The sequence below is a fragment of the Leucopleurus acutus genome (genome assembly GCF_964270905.1).
Source record: "Leucopleurus acutus genome assembly, chromosome: X".
Classification (NCBI taxonomy): domain Eukaryota; kingdom Metazoa; phylum Chordata; class Mammalia; order Artiodactyla; family Delphinidae; genus Leucopleurus; species Leucopleurus acutus.
This window is the reverse complement of record NC_139148.1, coordinates 48,739,358-48,761,060: the sequence shown is the minus strand read 5'-3', so window position 1 is coordinate 48,761,060 and position 21,703 is coordinate 48,739,358. Positions and strand designations below refer to the sequence as shown.

General features: G+C 38.3%; 1 long non-coding RNA gene across 1 annotated transcript in view; it reads right to left on the bottom strand.

Moving 5' to 3' along the window:
* LOC309977759 overlaps positions 1-21,703 on the bottom strand; it is a 984,496-nt gene that overhangs the window by 664,541 nt on the left and 298,252 nt on the right. The window lies entirely within an intron of this gene.

Sequence of the window (21,703 nt, the reverse complement as noted above, 5' to 3'; positions counted from 1 at the left end):
TTGATGTATTTGTGGGGAAGAAGGTGATCTCTCCACCTACTTTCGGGTCCTAAATCAGTTTTATTTTTAATTTGAATGTATTTGAGAATTATTCCTGTAAGGTGTTCCAGATGTTTACATCTGGAGTCTGCTCTGACTGGCAGCACTCTGGGTGCAGAAATCAATGCTCAGATATTGTCTGACCACAATCCTCCCCACAGCTGTGGAGCCCAGTCGGTGGCCCTTCTCTTGCCAGGGAGGTCCATGGGCAGTTTTGCCTGATTCAAATCACCAGCCAGCAAGCCCTCTTCATGACCCCACTCACCAGGTCACTTATTTTTTCTTCTGCATTATTCATTCTGGTATTCATTGCCTTGAGCTCAACTTTTATCACAGCAAATGAACTTATAAATTTTTCTTGCTTCCTCCTTATAGTTTCTAGTTCCTTTTTTACAGTAATTTGCATATTTGTCAATAGCCTTTCTAAATCCTTCAGCATTTTCATTACCTCATTTTTGAACTTGGTGTCAGTTAGACTGAAGTGGTCTGTTTCATTGTTTGTTCCTTCAGGGGAATTCTCTTGGTCTTTTAACTGAGAGTGGTTCCTCTGCTTCTTCATTTTACTTATATATCTCTTACTCTGTGAGTTTAGGAGAAACAAATATCTACTGTAGTCTTGGAGGGCTATTTATATGTGGAAGCATCTCTGCAAAGCTTGTGTGTGTTTAATGGTTTTTTGGAGTGAGGGCTGGTTCTGGTTTGGATGTTTGCCATCTCTTTCTTCAGCATGTGCTAGACCTTATCCCCTTGATAGGGGTTGTGCAGGTGCATGGCCCACGTCCATGCTCCCAGGAAGGCATTGGCAGTGGTTGGCGCCAGGTCATGGGACCCTTGGCAGCAGCCATATGTTGCTCATGCCCCCAGACAAGTGGGAACAGTGGTCGGTGCCGGGTCATGGGACACTTGGTGTTAGCAGGCTGTGCACAATCCTGGGAAGGTGGGGGCTGCAACCTCTCCCCCTCCCCATAGGACCCTGGGTGGCAGCAGTATTCCACTCCCACCTCTGGATTCCGAGATGCCAGAGTCGGCTCATGCTCATGCCTGCAGCTCATGTAGGCAGTGCCCTCCATGAAAGAAGCTCCTATGGTGGACCTGCCTCTATCCTCACGTGCCCTCGAACAATGGTGCCTTGCACCTCTTGTGGGCCCAGGCTTCTTCCCGGACTCCCTCTATTGTTGTGCACCACACCCTAGCCACCTCAGGCTGTCTTTGTGCAGCCAACCCCTGTCCTCTCCCCAAGGTCTGACCTCTGAAGCCCGAGTCTCAGCACCCAGCCCCTGCCTGCCACATGGACGAGCATCTCAGGCTGGTGAGTGCCAGTCAGCACCGATCATCTGTGCAGGTCTCTCTCTGCTTTGCTCTCTGCAAACCTTTTGCTGCGCTCTCCTCCAAGGCTCTGAAGCTCCCCCTCTGTCCTGGCCGATCTCCCTGGCAGTGAGGGAACTTCCCCATATGCAGAAACCTTTCCTCTTTTACAGCTCTCTCCCAGGAGTGCAGGTCTCATCTCTATTCCTTTGTCTCTTTTTTTTTGTCCTACCCAGTTATGTGGATATTTTCTTGCCTTTTGGAAGTCTGAGGTCTTTTGCCAGAGTTCAGTAGATGTTCTGTGAGAGTTGTTCCACATGTAGATGTATTTTTGATGTATCTGTGGGGTGTAGGTGAACTCCATGTCCTACTCTTCTGCTATCTTGACCTGCTCTGATGATCACTAAATTGGTAGTAGTCATTGTAATTATTATACCTAAGGACCAAACGATCAACCCATCATCAAGACTAATCTGTTTGATAGTAAAGCAATCTCTTTTCAAAAATATCCATTTAGCTATTAAAATGTTACATCTGGATGGTAGAATCTCTGAGCCTTACATGTTCTATTTCTCTGAGGTGCACAGGACCCTCTGGGGATCCATGAAGATAATCTCAGGTGGCAGCAAGTTGTCTATAATAATTTCATCTTTGTGTATTTTTATTCCGATAATATAACTTAAAAAAATCACATTCTGGATCATCTGGTTGACCACCTCACACGTGAGTACTGCCATCAATTTTGAAATCTGTGTTACACATGTTACTTTAATTATATATTCCACTATTTTAATTATAGTGGAGTAAGATTAGAATGGCAGTGAAATGAATATGTAAGTGATGTATTGTCACCAAGGAAAGACTAAATAGCATCATAGATGGCTATGCAAGTAATAGTTCTGCAGTAACTGGAATAGAAAAATGTAATGGGAAAATTGAGTCTTACAAAAATACAGGGATGAACATTCAGAGTAACATGTTCCACAATAGTCAGTAATATATTCATCTTGCAAATGGTAAATTATTTGTAACCAAAAATAATGTTGTTACTTTGAATTTTACTAGTTGAGCAGGTTTTATTTAATTTAAAAATATATTTTGGTTTATAGTTTTAGGACTATAAGCATAAATAATATATGTATAGTTTCATGTTTGTACATACTTAAATACCATCATAATAAAAATAATTTAAGTCAACTATAGTGTTACAGTATTTTTTTAAAATTAAAGTATGGCCACATATTATTTAAGTTGGAGAGACATTGCTCTTGGATGTCTGCAAGTCACAAGGCAGGGTTTGAAAAAAGAGATGTAAACATAACCTAGACAGGCCTTTGGGTTTCAGATGGTAACTGGGGTACTGACTTAATTTTTTAAAAAATATGAGAGTATGCAGTAGAAAAGTTTAGACTTGTGAACAGGATTATTCAAACACTTCTACCTCATGGACAGATCTAGTGATATGTATAATTGTAAATGTGTGATTAAAAACAGTTTGAGGGTCCACAACATTTCCCACCAAAATCTTTCCTTTATTTCACAAATATTTACTAAGTTCACTACTATGTGCTAGGCAGTGGCAAACCATGGGAATACAGTAGAGAATAAAACACACACACTGCCCTCATGAAATACACATTAAATAAATAATTACACAAATAAATATAAACTTACAAGCTACAATAAGGGTATCAAGATAAGGAAAAAGATGTGAAAGAGAATCATACGACATATGTATTCTACAATAAATAGTCATGAAAGTCTTCTCTAAGGATATATTTAAAGTGAGCTATGAATGATGAGCAGGAGATAGCCAGGTAAAAAATGAGAAAGAACATTCCAAAAAGAACATACAGTTCATGAAAATATCCCAAAGCAAGTAAGAAATGGTATAATTTTAAATGGCAATGAGGCCCTGGAGGGTAGTGAGTAAAATTTTTTTAAAATTTGGATACTTTTCTAAAAGAGGAGCAGAAGCTACTGATAAATTTTAAATATAGGGATGATATGATCCAAGTGACATTTTTAAATGATCAGTCTGGCTGTTATTGGAAAAAAAGGTAGAGTGGAGTAAGAAAAGAAACAGTAGGAATGTTTTCATATTAGTGCAGATAAGAAATAACTGTGACTTGGGCTAGGATAGTAAAGATGAAGACAAAAATTAATTAAGATATATCCTGGAAGTATAAATGAGAAGACATACCTAAACACAATGAAAAATCATACTAATCCAAATTGAAAATTAGTTTTCAAAGCAACTACTTGGGCTCTTGAAAAATGCTGATATTATGAAAGACAAGAAAAGTCTACAGGTATTGTTTTATATTAAAGGAAACTAAAGAAGCACCACAAATAAATGCAATGTCTGAGTCTGGATAAGGAAAAAAATCTACAAAGGATATTATGGGAATAATTGGGGGAATTCAGATATGGACTGTTGTTAAATAATATTGTATCCGTGTTATTTTTTTGTATGTGTAATTGCATTATAGTTCTGTGGGAGAATACCCTTGTTTTTGGAGATACATACTAAAGTATATATAAGTGAAGCTTCAAGATGTCTACAACTAAGTTTTAAATGGTTCATAGAAGGCAAGAGGTGAGAGTGGGGAAGAAAGATAAAAGAAATTGTTAACAATTGATGAATCTAAATAAAGAGTATATAAGTGTTTATTTTATTTTTCTTTTAATGTTCTTGTGGGATTGAAATGTCACACTAAAAAGCTAGTGGAAGTGGATAGGAGTTGCTGACTGATCAGATATGGGGCAAGGACAAGGGAAAAAAATCAAGGATAACATCTAAGCAACTGGATGTATAATGGTGTGATTCAGAAAGATAAGGAAGATAGTGTCAAGTGAGAGAGGAAAATGAAGGCAGTGTGATAACAAAGAGTTCTTTATGGTCATACTGAATGTGAAACTTAGACATTCATATCTTACATGCAGTTGGGCACATAAATCTGGAGCTCAGCAAGGAAGGCAGGGCTGAGCATGTATATCTGGGCACCATCAGCATGTACCTGATGTTTAAAGTAACAATCCAAGAAGAAGATATAACAATTATAAATGTTTATGTACCCAACATAGGAGCACCTCAATACATAAGGCAAATTCTAACAACCATGAAAGTAGAAAATGACAAAACACAATAATAGTAGTGGCCTTTAACACCCGAATTACACCAATGGACAGATCATCCAAACAGAAAATAAATAAGGAAACACAAGCTTTACATGACAGAATAGACCATATAGATCTAATTGATATTTGTAGAACATTCCACCCAAAAGTGGCAGAATACACTTTCTTCTCAAGTGCACATGGAACATTCTGCAGGATAGACTGCATCTTGGGTCACAAATCAAGCCTTTGGAAATATTAGAAAATTGAAATCATATCAAGCATCTTTTCTGACCACAACACTATGAGATTGCAAATCAGTTACAGGAAAAAACTGTAAGAAAACACAAATACATGTAGGCTAAATAGTGTGCTACTAAATAACCAAGAGATCACTGAAGAAATCAAAGAATAAATAAAAATATACATAGAAAAAAATAACAATGAAAACACGAAGGCCCAAAACATAAAGAACACAGCAAAAGCAGTTCTAAGAGGGATGGTAATAGCAATTCAATCTCACCTCAAGAAACAAGAAAAATCTCAAGTAAACAATCTAACCCTAACTTAAAACAACTAGAGAAAGAAGAACAAAGAAAACCCAAAGTCAAGAGAAGGAAGGAAATCATAAAGATCAGATCAGAAATAAATTAAATAGAAACAAAGAAAACAGTAGCAAAGATCAATAAAACGACAAGATGGTTCTTTGAGAAGATAAACAAAATTGATAAACCCTTAGCCAGACTCATGAAGAAAAAAAGGGAGAGGATGCACATCAATAAACTTAGAAATGAAAAAGGAGAAATCACAACTGACACTGTAGAAATACAAAGGATTATAAGGCACTACTAGAAACAACTATATGCCAATAAAATGGACAATCATGAAGAAATGGACAATTTTTTGCAAAGGTACAATTTCCCAAGACTGAACCAGGAAGAATTAGGAACTATAAATAGACCTATCATAAGGAATGAAATTGAAACTGTAATTAAAAATCTTCCAAAAAACAAAAGTCTAGGACCAGATGGATTCATAGGCTAATTCTGTCAAACATTTAGAGAAGAGCTAACACTGATCCTTCTCAAACTATTCTGAAAATCTGCAGAGGGAGAAACACTCTCAAATACATTCTACGAAGCCACCATCACCATGATACCAAAACCAGAAAAACATATCACAAAAAATGAAATTTATAGACCAAGATCACTGATGAACATAGATGCAAAAATCCTGAACAAAATACTAGGAAAGAGAATCCAACAACACATTAAAAGGATCATAGACTATGATCAAGTGGGATTTATCTCAGGGATGCAAGTATTCTTCAGTATACACAAATCAATCAATGTGATACACCACATTAACAAGTTAAGGAATAAAAACCATATGATTCTCAATAGATGCAGGAAAATCTTTTGACAAAATCTAACACCTATTTATGATAAAAACTCTCAAGAAAGTGTGCATAGAGGGAACCTACCACAACATAATAAAGGCCATATATAACAAACCCACAGCTAGCATCATACTCAGTGGTGAAAGAGTGAAAGCATTTCCTCTAAGATCAGGAACAAAGCAAGGATGTTCACTCTTACTACTGTTATCCAACATAGTTTGGGAAGTCCTAGTCACAGCAATCAGAGAAGAAAAAGAAATGAAAAGAATCCAAATCAGAAAAGAAGAAGTAAAACTGTCACTATTTGCCCATGACATGATACTATACATAGAATATCTTAAAGATGCCACCAGAAAACTACTAGAAGTAATCAGTGAATTTGGTAAGGTTGCAGAATAAAAAATTAAGGCACAGAAATCTCTGGCATTCTTATATACCAACAATGAAAGATCAGAAAGAGAAATTAAGGAAACACTCCCATTTACCACTGCAACAAAAAGAATAAACTACCTAGGAATAAATCTGCCTAAGGAGGCAAAAGACTTGTACTCAGAAAACTATAAAACACTGATGAAAGAAATTGAAGATGACATAAAGAGATTGAGAAATATACCATATTCTTGAAACAGATGGAGAAATATACCATGTTGTTGGATTGGAAGAATCCATATTGTGAAAATGACGATACTACTCAAAGCAATCTACAGATTCAATTCAATCCCTATCATACTACCAATGGCATTCTTCACAGAATTAGAAGAAAAAAATTTACAATTCATAGAGAAACACAAAAGATCGTGAATAGCCAAATCAATCTTGAGAAAGAAACATGGAGTTGGAGGAATCAGGTTCCCTGACTTCAAACTATAGCACAAAGCTACAGTAATCAAGACAGTATGGTACTGGCACAAAAAGAGAAATATAGATCAGTGGTAAAGGATAGAATGCCCAGAGGTAAACCTACGCACATATGGGCACCTAATTTACAACAAGGATGGCAAGAACAGACAATGGAGAAAGAAGAACCCCTTCAGTAAGTGGTGCTGGGAAAACTGGACAGTTACATGTAAAAGAATGAAATTAGAGCACTACCTAACATCATACACAAAAATAAACTCCAAATGGATTAAAGACTTAGATGTAAGACCAGACACTATAAAACTCTTAGAGGAAAACATAGGCAAAACAGTCTTTGTTATAAACCACACCAAGATCTTTTTTGATCCACCTCCTAGAGTAACGGAAGTAAAAATTTAAAAATGGGACTTAATTAAACTTAAAAGCTTTTGCACAGCAAAGAAAACCATAAAGAAGATAAAAAGACAACTCTCAGAATGGGAGAAAATATTTGCAAATGAAACAACAGACAAAGGATTAATTTCCAAAATATACAAACAGCTCATGGAGCTCAATATCAAAAAAACAAACAATCCAGTTAAAAAATGGGCAGAAGACCTAAATAGTCATTTCCCCAAGGAAGACATACAGATGGCCACGAGGCACATGAAAAGATGCTCAACATCACTAATTATTAGAAAAATGCAAATCAAAACTCACCTCACGCTGGTCAGAATGACCATTATCAAAAAATCTAGAAACAATAAATGCTGGAAAGGATGTGGTGAAAGGGAAACCCTCCTGCACTGTTGGTGGGAATGTAAATTGATATCACCACCATGGAAAACAGTATGGAGGTTCCTTAAAAACCTAAAAGTAAAACAACCATACGATCCAGCAATCCCACTACTGGGCATATACCCTGAGAAAACCATAATTCAAAAAGAGACATGCACCACAATGTTCATTGCAGCACTATTTACAATAGTCGGGACATGGAATCAACCTAATTGTCCATTCACAGATGAATGGATGAAGAAGATATGGCACATATATAGAATGGAATATTACTCAGCCATAAAAAGAAACGAAATTGAGTTATTTGTAGTGAGGTGGATGGACCTAGAGTCTGTCATACAGAGAGAAGTAAGTCAGAAAGAGAAAAAGAAATACTGTATGCTAATGTATATATATTGAATATATTAAAAAATGGTACTGATGAACCTAATTGCAGGGCAGGAATAAAGAGGTAGACATAGAGAATGGACTTGAGAACATGGGGTGGGAGGGCAAAGCTGGGGTGTAGTGAGAATAGCATCAACATATATACACTGCGGAATGTTAAATAGTTGGCTGGTGGGAAGCACTAGTATAGCACAGGGAGATCAGGTGAGTGTTTTGTGATGACCTAGAGGGGTTGTATAGGGAGGATGGGAGGGAGGCTCAAGAGGTAGTGGATATGGGAACATGTGTATGCATACGGCTGATTCACCTTCTTGTGCAACAGAAACTAACACAGCATTGTGAAGCAATTATAGTCCAATAAAGATCTATTTTAAAAAAAGTAATATTGAAGTGAAACAGAAAAAAATTAAATAAAATGAAATAAAAGCCACGGTAGTGGCTAGGATCAACTAGGGAAAGAGTACAGAGAGAATCAAAGGGAAAAAAAGAGGCTAAATAGGAGAGAAGACGACTATTGTTGGAGGGGAATCAAGATGGTGAAGTAAGAGGATATGGATCTCATCTCCCCCCACAAACACATCAAAAACACATCTACATGTGGAATAATTCTTATGGAAAAGTAACTGGAAACTTGCAGAACTCTTATAGAACCAACGTTTCAAGAAAGATTCCTATGTCATGAGGTAAGATGGGAAAAAAAAGGCATTGTAATGGTACCTGTGCCCCTGGGAGGGATCTAAGAGGAAAAAGAAGATAGCACAGGTGTACAGTCACCCTGGGGAATGAACAGTTCTAGACGCAGACTGAGTGTCCCTTTACTGGGGTATTATGAATGGGAGACAAGCCCCATGGCTGCTAGGAGAATCGCTGGGACAAAGAGAAAGATTGGAGAAGACTAGACTCCACTCAAAATGAGTGTCTGAGTGCTGGCTTGCCCACAGACAAGGTGGAGATAGCTCTGCACTAGTGGCTGCCATCTCACATGATCCCCAATCCAAGCTGTGCAAACACACTGGGCTCTCTCACTCCATACCATGGTTAGGCATGGGATATAGGACAGCAGAGTCCTGGGAAAAGACTCCATCTAGCAACACAGAGGTGGTTAGGGGGTCTAGGGTGTGGTCTGGGTGGGGTGGTGGCAGCCATTGTTGGTATTTATCCAAATAGCACCACAGGCACAGACCAGACCTCTGGTGACAGTAGTTGCTCCAAACCCTGTGACCAACACACTGCATTCCTCACTCCCAACTGAGTGAACACTCCAACTCCACCTACTACGTGCCACAGCTTGGAACTGGATCTGGGGCAGACAGGTCCTGGGAGAAGACTGCCACAGAGGCATCCTAGATCTCTGACAGCAGTGCAGCACCTCAGTTTCTGCAGTCACAATGCCCCAACCCTCTACCCCAGCCTAGTGAACAATCTGGCCCCACCCATTCCACACACAGTCTTGCACTAGATCTGGGAAAGACACAAGAGAGGAAGGGATGCTAATTCAGGCTGCCTTTGAGCAGAGCCACAGAAGCCTACACAGGTGGCATATAGATCTTCTGTGAGCACACACATGGGTCTCACTTTCTTCATCAATAATTTCCTTGGGGTAGGGCACCCACTCAACAGGGAATGGAGCCTGATTGAGTCCAACACTCAGGGCTTCTACTCCAGCAACTTGGGAGAAGGCCCTACCCCTGACAGTGTGGCAATAGCCATGAAGCAGAGAGGAAGTCCCATTACACAACCTGCATAGGCATTAGATTCCTCAACACCAACCACACCCCTTATCAAGGTGATAATGGCCAGCACACCATGAGGAAAGATGTGACTGGCATCCATATCAAAACCAGCCCTCACACCAAAGACATTGGACACACACAGTGTACACAAGTATGATTCCACATAAAAATACCCCTTCAAGACCACAATAGATAACTGTTTCTCCAAAATTCATAGAGACAGAGAAAGTTAAGTAAAATGAAAAGGCAGAGGAATTACTCCCAATTAAAAGAGCAAGAAAAATCCCCTGAAAGAACAAATAATGAAACAGAGCTCACCAGTCTACAAGACCCCAAGTTCAAAAAGTGGTAATAAAAATGCTAACTGAATTAAGAAAGATTATTGATATAAATGCAGATTACTGTAATAAGGAACTAGGAACAATAAAGATGAACCAAAGGTACATAAATTAATTTCAGAGGTAAAAACCAATCTAGAAACAATGAATAAATGACTAAATTACACAAAAGAGTAAGTAAGTGATCTGGAAGACAGAATAAAGGAAATGACCCAATAAAAACAGCAGACAGAATGATAAATTAAAAAAATATGAGTACAAGAAATGACATCTCTGGGATAACATCAAATATGCATAATAGGGGTTCCAGAAGAAGAGACTGAAAATATATTTGAAGAAATTGTGGATGAAAAATTCTCAAACCTAAAGAAGGAAACAGATATTGAGGTACAAGAGATACAGAAGGTCCCAAACAAAATTAACCCAAACAGACCCACACCAAGACATATCATAATTAAAATGGGAAATGTTAAAGATAAAGAGAGGATACTAAAGGCAGTAAGAGAGAAACAAAGAATCAGTTACAAGGGAACCCCCATAAGGCTACCAGCTGATTTCTCTGTAGAAATTTTGTAGGATAGAAGGGAGTGGCATGATATATTCAAAGACCTGAACAGAAAACCTTCAACCAAGGATACTCTAACCAGCATGATTATAATTCAGAATAGAAGGAGAGATAAAGAATTTCTCAAACAAGCAAAAACTAAAAGAATTCAGCAATATTAAACCTACCCTAAAAGAAATATTGAAAGCCCTTCTCTAGAAAAGAGAAAAGAGGCAAGATTCTATAGGAAAATGAAATACAGTAGGAAAGACAAATATATAAAAGGCTTGAAGATCACTTAAATAAGCCAATACATAGATTAAAAACAACAAAAAATTGTAAAAGTAATTATAACTACAATTAACAGCAAAAGGATATGCATGAAGGTGTAAAGCAGGACATAAAAATCAAAAATTGAGAGACTAGAAAAATGTAGATCTTTCAGAATGACTTTGAACTTGAATGACTATCAGTTTAAAGCAAGCAGATAGAGTTATGGGTCAACATACTTGAGCTATATGATAACCACAAATCAAAAATGCACAATAGATTCACAAAAACCAAAAAGAAAGGAACTCAAGAATAATACAGAAAAAAATAATCAAACTACAAAAGAGAAAGATAAAAAGAAGAAATGAACAAAGAACTACAAAAACAACTGGATAACAAGGATTAAAATGGCAGTACATACATACCTATCAATAATTTTTTAAATGTCAGTGTAGACTAAATGCTCTGATCATAGAATGGTAGACATAGAATGGCAGAATGGATAAAAAAACAAAAAAAACCCCAAAACCAAGAACATACAATATGCTGCCTACAGGAGACTCACTTCAGAGCTAAACACACACACAGACAGAAAGTGAGGGAATGCTATAAGATATTTCATGCTAATGAAAACAACAAGAAAACAGGGTTAGAAAGACTCATATCAGACAAAACAGACTTTAAAACAAAGTCCATAAAGATGACAAAGAAGTGCATTATATAATAATAAAGGGATCAATAAAAGAAGAGGATATTACATACATCAACATATACACACCCAATATAGGAGCACCTAAATATAAAAAACTAATACTAACAGACATAAAAGGAGAAACTGACAATAATGCAATAATAGTAGGAGACTTTATCACCCCACAGACATCAATGGAGAGATCATCCTGACAGAAAATCAATAAGGCAACAGAGGTCCTAAATGACACAATAGACCAGTTGGACTTAATTGATATCTACAGGACACTACATCCAAAAAAACAAGAATACACATTCTTTGTGCATGGAATATTTTTTACGATAGACTACACGCTAGATCACAAAACAAGCCTCAACAAATATAAGAGAGAAATTATTTCAAGCATCTATTCTGAAGAAAATGGTATGAAACTAGAAATCAACCAGAGAAAGAAAAAGAAGAAAAGAACAAACACATGAAGACTAAACAAGGTGCTACTAAAAAACCAGAGTCAATAGTAAAATCAGGGAGTGAGGGGGAAGATGGTGGAAGAGTAAGATGTGGAGATCACCTTCTTCCCCACAGATACACCAGAAATACATCCACACATGGAACAACTCCTACAGAACACCTACTGAATGCTGGCAGAAGACCTCAGACCTCCCAAAAGGAAAGAAACTCCCCACTTACCTCAGTAGGGCAAAAGAAAAAAGAATAAACAGAGACAAAAGAATAGGGACGGAACCGGTATAAGTGGGATGGAGCTCTGTAGGAGGAAGTGTTTCCACACACTAGGAAGCCCCTTCGCGGGCAGAGACTGCAGGTGGCGGAGGGGGAAAGCTTTGGAGCCGTGGAGGAGTGCACAGCAACAGGGGTGCGGAGGGCAAAGTGGAGAGATTCCCACACAGAGGATCGGTGCCAACCAGCACTCACCAGCCCGAGAGGCTTGTCTGCTCAACTGCCAGGGCAGGCGGGGGTTGGGAGATGAGGCTCAGGCTTCAGTTGGATCCCAGAGAGAGGACTGGGGTTGGCAGCATGAACACAGCCAGAAGGGGGCTAGTGCACCACTGCTAGAAAGGAGGGAGTCTGGGGAAAAGTCTGGACCTGCCGAAGAGGCAGGAGACTTTCTCTTCACATTTTGAATCCTGGTACGTGAGGAGAGGGGATTAAGAGTGCTACTTAAAGGAGCTCCAGAGACAGGCACGAGCCATGGCTATCAGCACGGACCACAGAGACATGCATGACACACTAAGGCTCCTGCTGCCGCCACCAAGAAACCTGTGTGCGAGCACAGGTCCTATCCACACCTCCCTTCCGGGGAGCCTGTGTAGCCCACCACTGCCAGGGTCCCAGCATCCAGGAACAACTTCCCCCGGAGAAAGCAGCATGGCGCACCACAGTCTAGTGAAACGTCACTCTGGCCTCTGCCGGCTCAGTCTGGCCCCGCATCCGTAGCCCTCCATCCCACTAGCCTGAGCGAGTCAGAGCCCCTGAAGCAGCTGCTCCTTTTACCCCATCCTGTCTGAGTGAAGAACAGATGCCCTCCGACGACCTTACACGCGGGTGGGGGGCAAAATACAAAGATGAGCCCTGGGAGCTGAAAGAACAAAGAAGAGAAAGGGAAATCTCTCCCAGCAGCCTCAGAAGCAGCGGATTAAAGCTCCACAATCAACTTGATGTACCCTGCATCTGTGGAATACATGAATAGACAACAAATCATCCCAAATTGAGGAGGTGAACTTTGAGAGCAAGATTTATTATTTTTTCCCCTTTTTCCTCTTTTTGAGAGTGTGTATGTGTTTGCTTCTGTCTGTATAGCTTTCCTTTCACCATTTGTATAGGGTTCTTTTTTTTTAACATCTTTATTGGGGTATAATTGCTTTACAATGGTGTGTTAGTTTCTGCTTTATAACAAAGTGAATCAGTTATACATAAACATAAGTTCCCGTATGTCTTCCCTCTTGCATCTCCCTCCCTCCCACCCTCCCTATCCCACCCCTCCAGGCTGTCACAAAACACCGAGCCAATATCCCTGTGCCATGCGGCTGCTTCTCACTAGCTATCTACCTTAAGTTGGTTAGTGTGTATATGTCCATGACTCTCTCTCGCCCTGTCACAGCTCACCCTTCCCCCTCCCCATATCTTCAAGTCTGTTCTCCAGTAGGTCTGTGTCTTTATTCCTGTCTTACCCCTAGGTTCTTCATGACATTTTTTTTCTTAAATTCCATATATATGTGTTAGCATACGGTGTTTGTCTTTCTCTTCTCACTTACTTCACTCTGTATGACAGACTCTAGGTCTATCCACCTCATTACAAATAGCTCAATTTCATTTGTTTTTATGGCTGAGTAATATTCCATTGTATATATGGGCCACATCTTCTTTATCCATTCATCCAATGATGGGCACTTAGGTTGTTTCCATCTCCGGGCTATTGTAAATAGAGCTGCAATGAACATTTTGGTATATGACTCTTTTTGAATTTTGGTTTTCTCAGGGTAAATGCCCAGTAGTGGGATTGCTGGGTCATATGGTAGTACTATTCGTAGTTTTTTAAGGAACCTCCATACTGTTCTCCATAGTGGCTGAACCAATTCACATTCCCACCAGAAGTGCAAGAGTGTTCCCTTTTCTCCACACACTCTCTCCAGCATTTACTGTTTCTAGATTTTTTGATGATGGCCATTCTGACTGGTGTGAGATGATATCTCATTGTAGTTTTGATTTGCATTTCTCTAATGATTAGTGATGTTGAGCATTCTTTCATGTATTTGTTGGCAGTCTGTATATCTTCTTTGGAGAATTGTCTATTTAGGTCTTCTGCCCATTTTTGGATTGGGTTGTTTGTTTTTTTGTTATTGAGCTGCATGAGCTGCTTGTAAATTTTGGAGATTAACCCTTTGTCAGTTGCTTCATTTGAAAATACATTCTCCCATTCTGAGGGTTGTCTTTTGGTCTTGTTTATGGTTTCCTTTGCTGTGCAAAAGCATTGAAGTTTCATTAGGTCCCATTTGTTTATTTTGGTTTTTATTTCCATTACTCTAGGAGGTGGGTCAGAAAGGATCTTGCTGTGATTAATGTCATAGAGTGTTCTGCCTATGTTTTCCTCTAAGAGTTTGATAGTTTCTGGCCTTACATTTAGGTCTTTAATCCATTTTGAGCTTATTTTTGTGTATGGTGTTACGGAGTGATCTAATCTCATACTTTTAAAAGTACCTGTCCAGGTTTCCCAGCACCACTTATTGAAGAGGCTGTCCTTTCTCCACTGTACATTGCTGCCACCTTTATCAAAGATAAGGTGTCCATATGTGCGTGGGTTTATCTCTGGGCTTTCTATCCTGTTCCATTGATCTATATTTCTGTTTTTGTGCCAGTACCATACCGTCTTGATTACTGTAGATTTGTAGCATAGTCTGAAGTCAGGGAGCCTGATTCCTCCAGTTCCTTTTCTCGTTCTCAAGATTGCTTTGGCTATTCGGGGTCTTTTGTGTTTCCATACAAATTGCAAAATTTTTTGTTCTAGTTCTGTGCAAAAGGCCAGTGGTAGTTTGATAGGGATTGCATTGATTCTGTAGATTGCTTTGGGTAGTAGAGTCATTTTCACAATGTTGATTCTTCCAATCCAAGAACACGGTATATCTCTCCATCTATTTGTATCATCTTTAATTTCTTTCATCAGTGTCTTATAATTTTCTGCATACAGGTCTTTTGTCTCCTTGGGTAGGTTTATTCCTAGATATTTTATTCTTTTTGTTGCAATGGTAAATGGGAGGGTTTTCTTGATTTCACTTTCAGATTTTTCATCATTAGTATTTAGGAATGCCAGAGATATCTGTGCATTAATTTTGTATCCTGCTACTTTACCAAATTCATTGATTAGGTCTAGTAGCTTTCTCGTAGCATCTTTAGGATTCTCTATGTATAGGATCATGTCATCTGCAAACAGTGACAGCTTTACTTCTTCTTTTCCGATTTGGATTCCTTGTATTTCCTTTTCTTCTCTGATGGCTGTGACTAAAACTTCCAAAACTATGTTGAATAAGAGTGGTGAGAGTGGGCAACCTTGTCTTGTTCCTGATCTTAGTGGAAATGCTTTCAGTTTTTCACCATTGAGGATGATGTTTGCTGTGGGCTTGTCATATATGGCCTTTATTATGTTGAGGAAAGTTCCCTCTATGCCTACTTTCTGCAGGGTTTTTATCATATATGGGTGTTGAATTTTGTCAAAAGCTTTCTCTGCATCTATTGAGATGATCATATGGTTTGTCTCCTTCAATTTTTTAATATGGCTTATCACATTGATAGATTTGCGTATATTGAAGAATCCTTGCATTCCTGGAATAAACCCCACTTGATCATGGTGTATGATCCTTTTAATGTGCTGTTGGATTCTGTTTGCTAGTATTTTGTTGAGGATTTTTGCATCTATGTTCATCAGTGATATTGGCCTGTAGTTTTCTTTCTTTGTGACATCCTTGTCTGGTTTTGGTATCAAGGTGATGGTGGCCTCGTAGAAGGAGTTTGGGAGTGGTCCTCCCTCTGCTATATTTTGGAAGAGTTTGAGAAGGATAGGTGTTAGCTCTTCTCTAAATGTTTGATAGAATTCGCCTGTGAAGCCATCTGGTCCTGGGCTTTTGTTTGTTGGAAGATTTTTAATCACAGTTTCAATTTCAGTGCTTGTGATTGGTCTGTTCATATTTTCTATTTCTTCCTGATTCAGTCTTGGCAGGTTGTGCATTTCTAAGAATTTGTCCATTTCTTCCAGATTGTCCATTTTATTGGCATAGAGTTGCTTGTAGTAATCTCTCATGATCTCTTTTATTTCTGCAGTGTCAGTTGTTACCTCTCCTTTTTTGTTTCTAACTCTATTGATTTGAGTGTTCTCCCTTTTTTTCTTGATGAGTCTGGCTAGTGGTTTATCTATTTTGTTTATCTTCTCAAAGAACCAGCTTTTCGTTTTATTGATCTTTGCTATTGTTTCTTTCATTTCTCTTTCATTTATTTCTGATCTGATTTTTATGATTTCTTTCCTTCTGCTAGCTTAAGGTTTTTTTGTTCTTCTTTCTCTAACTGCTTGAGGTGCATGGTTAGGTTGTTTATTCGAGATGTTTCCTGCTTCTTTTTTTTTTTTAACATCTTTATTGGAGTATAATTGCTTTACAATGGTGTGTTAGTTTCTGCTTTATAACAAAGTGAATCAGTCATACATAAACATAAGTTCCCATATGTCTTCCCTCTTGCGTCTCCCTCCCTCCCACCCTCCCTATCCCACCCCTCCAGGCTGTCACAAAGCACCGAGCCAATATCCCTGTTCCATGGGGCTGCTTCCCACCAGCTATCTACCTTACTACGTTTGTTAGTGTGTATATGTCCATGACTCTCTCGCCCTGTCACAGCTCACCCTTCCCCCGCCCCATAACCTCAAGTCCGTTCTCTAGGAGGTCTGCGTCTTTATTCCTGCCTTACCCCTAGGTTCTGCACGACATTTTTTTTCTTAAATTCCATATATATGTGTTAGCATACGGTATTTGTCTTTTTCTTTCTGACTTACTTCACTCTGTATGACAGACTCTAGGTCTATTCACCTCATTACAAATAGCTCAATTTCGTTTCTTTTCATGGCTGAGTAATATTCCATTGTATATATGTGCCACATCTTCTTTATCCATTCATCCGATGATGGGCACTTATGTTGTTTCCATATCCGGGCTATTGTAAATAGAGCTGCAATGAACATTTTGGTACATGACTCTTTTTGAATTTTGGTTTTCTCAGGGTATATGCCCAGTAGTGGGATTGATGGGTCATATGGTAGTTCAATTTGTAGTTTTTTAAGGAACCTCCATACTGTTCTCCATAGTGGCTGAACCAATTCACATTCCCACCAGCAGTGCAAGAGTGTTCCCTTTCCTCCACACCCTCTCCAGCATTTATTGTTTCTAGATTTTTTGATGATGGCCATTCTGACAGGTGTGAGATGATATCTCATTGTAGTTTGATTTGCATTTCTCTAATGATTAACGATGTTGAGCATTCTTTCATGTGTTTGTTGGCAGTCTGTATATCTTCTTTGGAGAAATGTCTATTTAGGTCTTCTGCCCATTTTTGGATTGGGTTGTTTGTTTTTTTGTTATTGAGCTGCATGAGCTGCTTGTAAATTTTGGAGATTAATCCTTTGTCGGTTGCTTCATTTGCAAATATTTTCTCCCATTCTGAGGGTTGTCTTTTGGTCTTGTTTATGGTTTCCTTTGCTGTGCAAAAGCTTTGAAGTTTCATTAGGTCCCATTTGTTTATTTTTGTTTTTATTTCCATTACTCTAGGAGGTGGGTCAGAAAGGATCTTGCTGTGATTTATGTCATAGAGTGTTCTGCCTATGTTTTCCTCTAAGAGTTTGATAGTTTCTGGCCTTACATTTAGGTCTTTAATCCATTTTGAGCTTATTTTTGTGTATGGTGTTACGGAGTGATCTAATCTCATACTTTTAAAAGTACCTGTCCAGGTTTCCCAGCACCACTTATTGAAGAGGCTGTCCTTTCTCCACTGTACATTGCTGCCACCTTTATCAAAGATAAGGTGTCCATATGTGCGTGGGTTTATCTCTGGGCTTTCTATCCTGTTCCATTGATCTATCTTTCTGTTTTTGTGCCAGTACCATACCGTCTTGATAACTGTAGCTTTGTAGTATAGTCTGAAGTCAGGGAGCCTGATTCCTCCAGTTCCTTTTCTCGTTCTCAAGATTGCTTTGGCTATTCGGGGTCTTTTGTGTTTCCATACAAATTGCAAAATTTTTTGTTCTAGTTCTGTGAAAAATGCCAGTGGTTGTTTGATAGGGATTGCATTGAATCTATAGATTGCTTTGGGTAGTAGAGTCATTTTCACAATGTTGATTCTTCCAATCCAAGAACATGGTATATCTCTCCATCTAGTTGTATCATCTTTAATTTCTTTCATCAGTGTCTTATAATTTTCTGCATACAGGTCTTTTGTCTCCTTAGGTAGGTTTATTCCTAGGTATTTTATTCTTTTTGTTGCAACGGTAAATGGGAGTGTTTTCTTGATTTCACTTTCAGATTTTTCATCATTAGTATATAGGAATGCCAGAGATTTCTGTGCATTAATTTTGTATCCTGCCACTTTACCAAATTCATTGATTAGCTCTAGCAGTTTTCTGGTAGCATCTTTAGGATTCTCTATGTATAGGATCATGTCATCTGCAAACAGTGACAGCTTTACTTCTTCTTTTCCGATTTGGATTCCTTGTATTTCCTTTTCTTCTCTGATGGCTGTGGCTAAAATTTGCAAAACTATGTTGAATAAGAGTGGCGAGAGTGGGCAACCTTGTCTTGTTCCTGATCTTAGTGGAAATGCTTTCAGTTTTTCACCATTGAGGATGATGTTTGCTGTGGGCTTGTCATATATGGCCTTTATTATGTTGAAGAAAATTCCCTCTATGCCTACTTTCTGCAGGGTTTTTATCATAAATGGGTGTTGAATTTTGTCAAAAGCTTTCTCTGCATCTATTGAGATGATCATATGGTTTGTCTCCTTCAATTTTTTAATATGGCTTATCACATTGATAGATTTGCGTATATTGAAGAATCCTTGCATTCCTGGAATAAACCCCACTTGATCATGGTGTATGATCCTTTTAATGTGCTGTTGGATTCTGTTTGCTAGTATTTTGTTGAGGATTTTTGCATCTATGTTCATCAGTGATATTGGCCTGTAGTTTTCTTTCTTTGTGACATCCTTGTCTGGTTTTGGTATCAAGGTGATGGTGGCCTCGTAGAAGGAGTTTGGGAGTGGTCCTCCCTCTGCTATATTTTGGAAGAGTTTGAGAAGGATAGGTGTTAGCTCTTCTCTAAATGTTTGATAGAATTCGCCTGTGAAGCCATCTGGTCCTGGGCTTTTGTTTGTTGGAAGATTTTTAATCACAGTTTCAATTTCAGTGCTTGTGATTGGTCTGTTCATATTTTCTATTTCTTCCTGATTCAGTCTTGGCAGGTTGTGCATTTCTAAGAATTTGTCCATTTCTTCCAGATTGTCCATTTTATTGGCATAGAGTTGCTTGTAGTAATCACTCATGATCTTTTTTATTTCTGCAGTGTCCGTTGTTACCTCTCCTTTTTTGTTTCTAACTCTATTGATTTGAGTGTTCTCCCTTTTTTTCTTGATGGGTCTGGCTCGTGGTTTATCTATTTTGTTTATCTTCTCAAAGAACCAGCTTTTAGTTTTATTGATCTTTGCTATTGTTTCCTTCGTTTCTTTTTCATTTATTTCTGATCTGATTTTTATGATTTCTTTCCTTCTGCTGGCTTAAGGGTTTTTTTGTTCTTCTTTCTCTAATTGCTCGAGGTACATGGTTAGGTTGTTTATTCGAGATGTTTCCTGCTTCTTAAGGTGGGCTTGTATTGCTATAAACTTCCCCGTTAGAACTGCTTTTGCTGCATCCCATAGGTTTTGGTTCGTTGTGTCTCCATTGTCATTTGTTTCTAGGTATTTTTTTATTTCCTCTTTGATTTTTTCAGTGATCACTTCATTGTTAAGTAGAGTATTGTTTAGCCTCCATGTTTTTGTATTTTTTACAGATCTTTTCCTGTAATAGATATCTAGTATTATGGTGTTGTGGTCAGAAAAGATACTTGATACAATTTCAATTTTCTTAAATTTACCAAGGGTTGATTTGTGACCCAAGATATGGTCTATCCTGGAGAATGTTCCATGAGCACTTGAGAAAAATGTGTATGCTGTTGGTTTTGGATGGAGTGTTCTATAAATATCAATTAAGTCCATCTTGTTTAATGTATCTTTTAAAGCTTGAGTTTCCTTATTTATTTCCATTTTGGATGATCTGTCCATGGGTGAAAGTGGGGTGTTTAAGTCCCCTACTATGAATGTGTTACTGTCGATTTCCCCTTTTATGGCTGTTAGTATTTGCCTTATGTATTGAGGTGCTCCTATGTTGGGTGCATAAATATTTACAATTGTTATATCTTCTTCTTGAATCGATCCCTTGATCATTATGTAGTGTCCTTCTTTGTCTCTTCTAAAAGTCCTTATTTTAAAGTCTATTTTGTCTGATATGAGAATTGGTATTCCAGCTTTCTTTTGGTTTCCATTTGCATGGAATATATTTTTCTATCCCCTTACTTTCAGTCTGTATGTGTCTCTAGGTCTGAAGTGGGTCTCTTGTAGACAGCATATATAAGGGTCTTGTTTTTGTATCCATTCAGCCAATCTGTGTCTTTTGGTGGGAGCATTTATTCCGTTTACATTTAAGGTAATTATCGATATGTATGTTCCTATTCCCATTTTCTAAATTGTTTTGTGTTCGTTATTGTAGGTCTTTTCCTTCTCTTGTGTTTCTTGTCTAGAGAAGTTCCTTTAGCATTTGTTGTAAAGCTGATTTGGTGGTGCTGAACTCTCTCCGCTTTTGCTTGTCTGTAAAGATTTTAATTTCTCCATCAAATCTGAATGAGATCCTTGCTGGGTACAGTAGTCTTGGTTGCAGGTTTTTGTCCTTCATCAATTTCAGTATGTCCTGCCACTCCCTTCTGTCTTGTAGGGTTTCTGCTGAGAGATCAGCTGTTAACCTTATGGGGATTCCCTGGTGTGTAATTTGTTGTTTTTCCCTTGCTGCTTTTAATATGCTTTCTTTGTATTTAATTTTTGACAGTTTGATTAATATGTGTCTTGATGTATTTCTCCTTGGATTTATCCTGTATGGGACTCTCTGTGCTTCCTGGACTTGATTAACTATTTCCTTTCCCATGTTAGGGAAGTTTTCACCTATAATCTCTTCAAGTATTTTCTCAGTCCCTTTCTTTTTCTCTTCTTCTTCTGGAACCCCTATAATTCGAATGTTGGTGCATTTAATGTTGTCCCAGATGTCTCTGAGATGTTCCTCAGTTCTTTTCATTCTTTTTTCTTTATTCTGCTCTGCAGTAGTTATTTCCACTATTTGATCTTCCAGGTCACTTATCCATTCTTCTGCCTCAGTTATTCTGCTATTGATCCCATCTAGAGTACTTTTAATTTCATTTACTGTGTTGTTCATCATTGCTTGTTTCATCTTTATTTCTTCTAGGTCCTTGTTAACTGTTTCTTGCATTTTGTCCATTCTGTTTCCAAGATTTCGGATCATCCTTACTATCATTATTCTGAATTCTTTTTCAGGTAACTGCCTATTTCCTCTTCATTTGTTAGGTCTGGTGCATTTTTATCTTGCTCCTTTATCTGCTG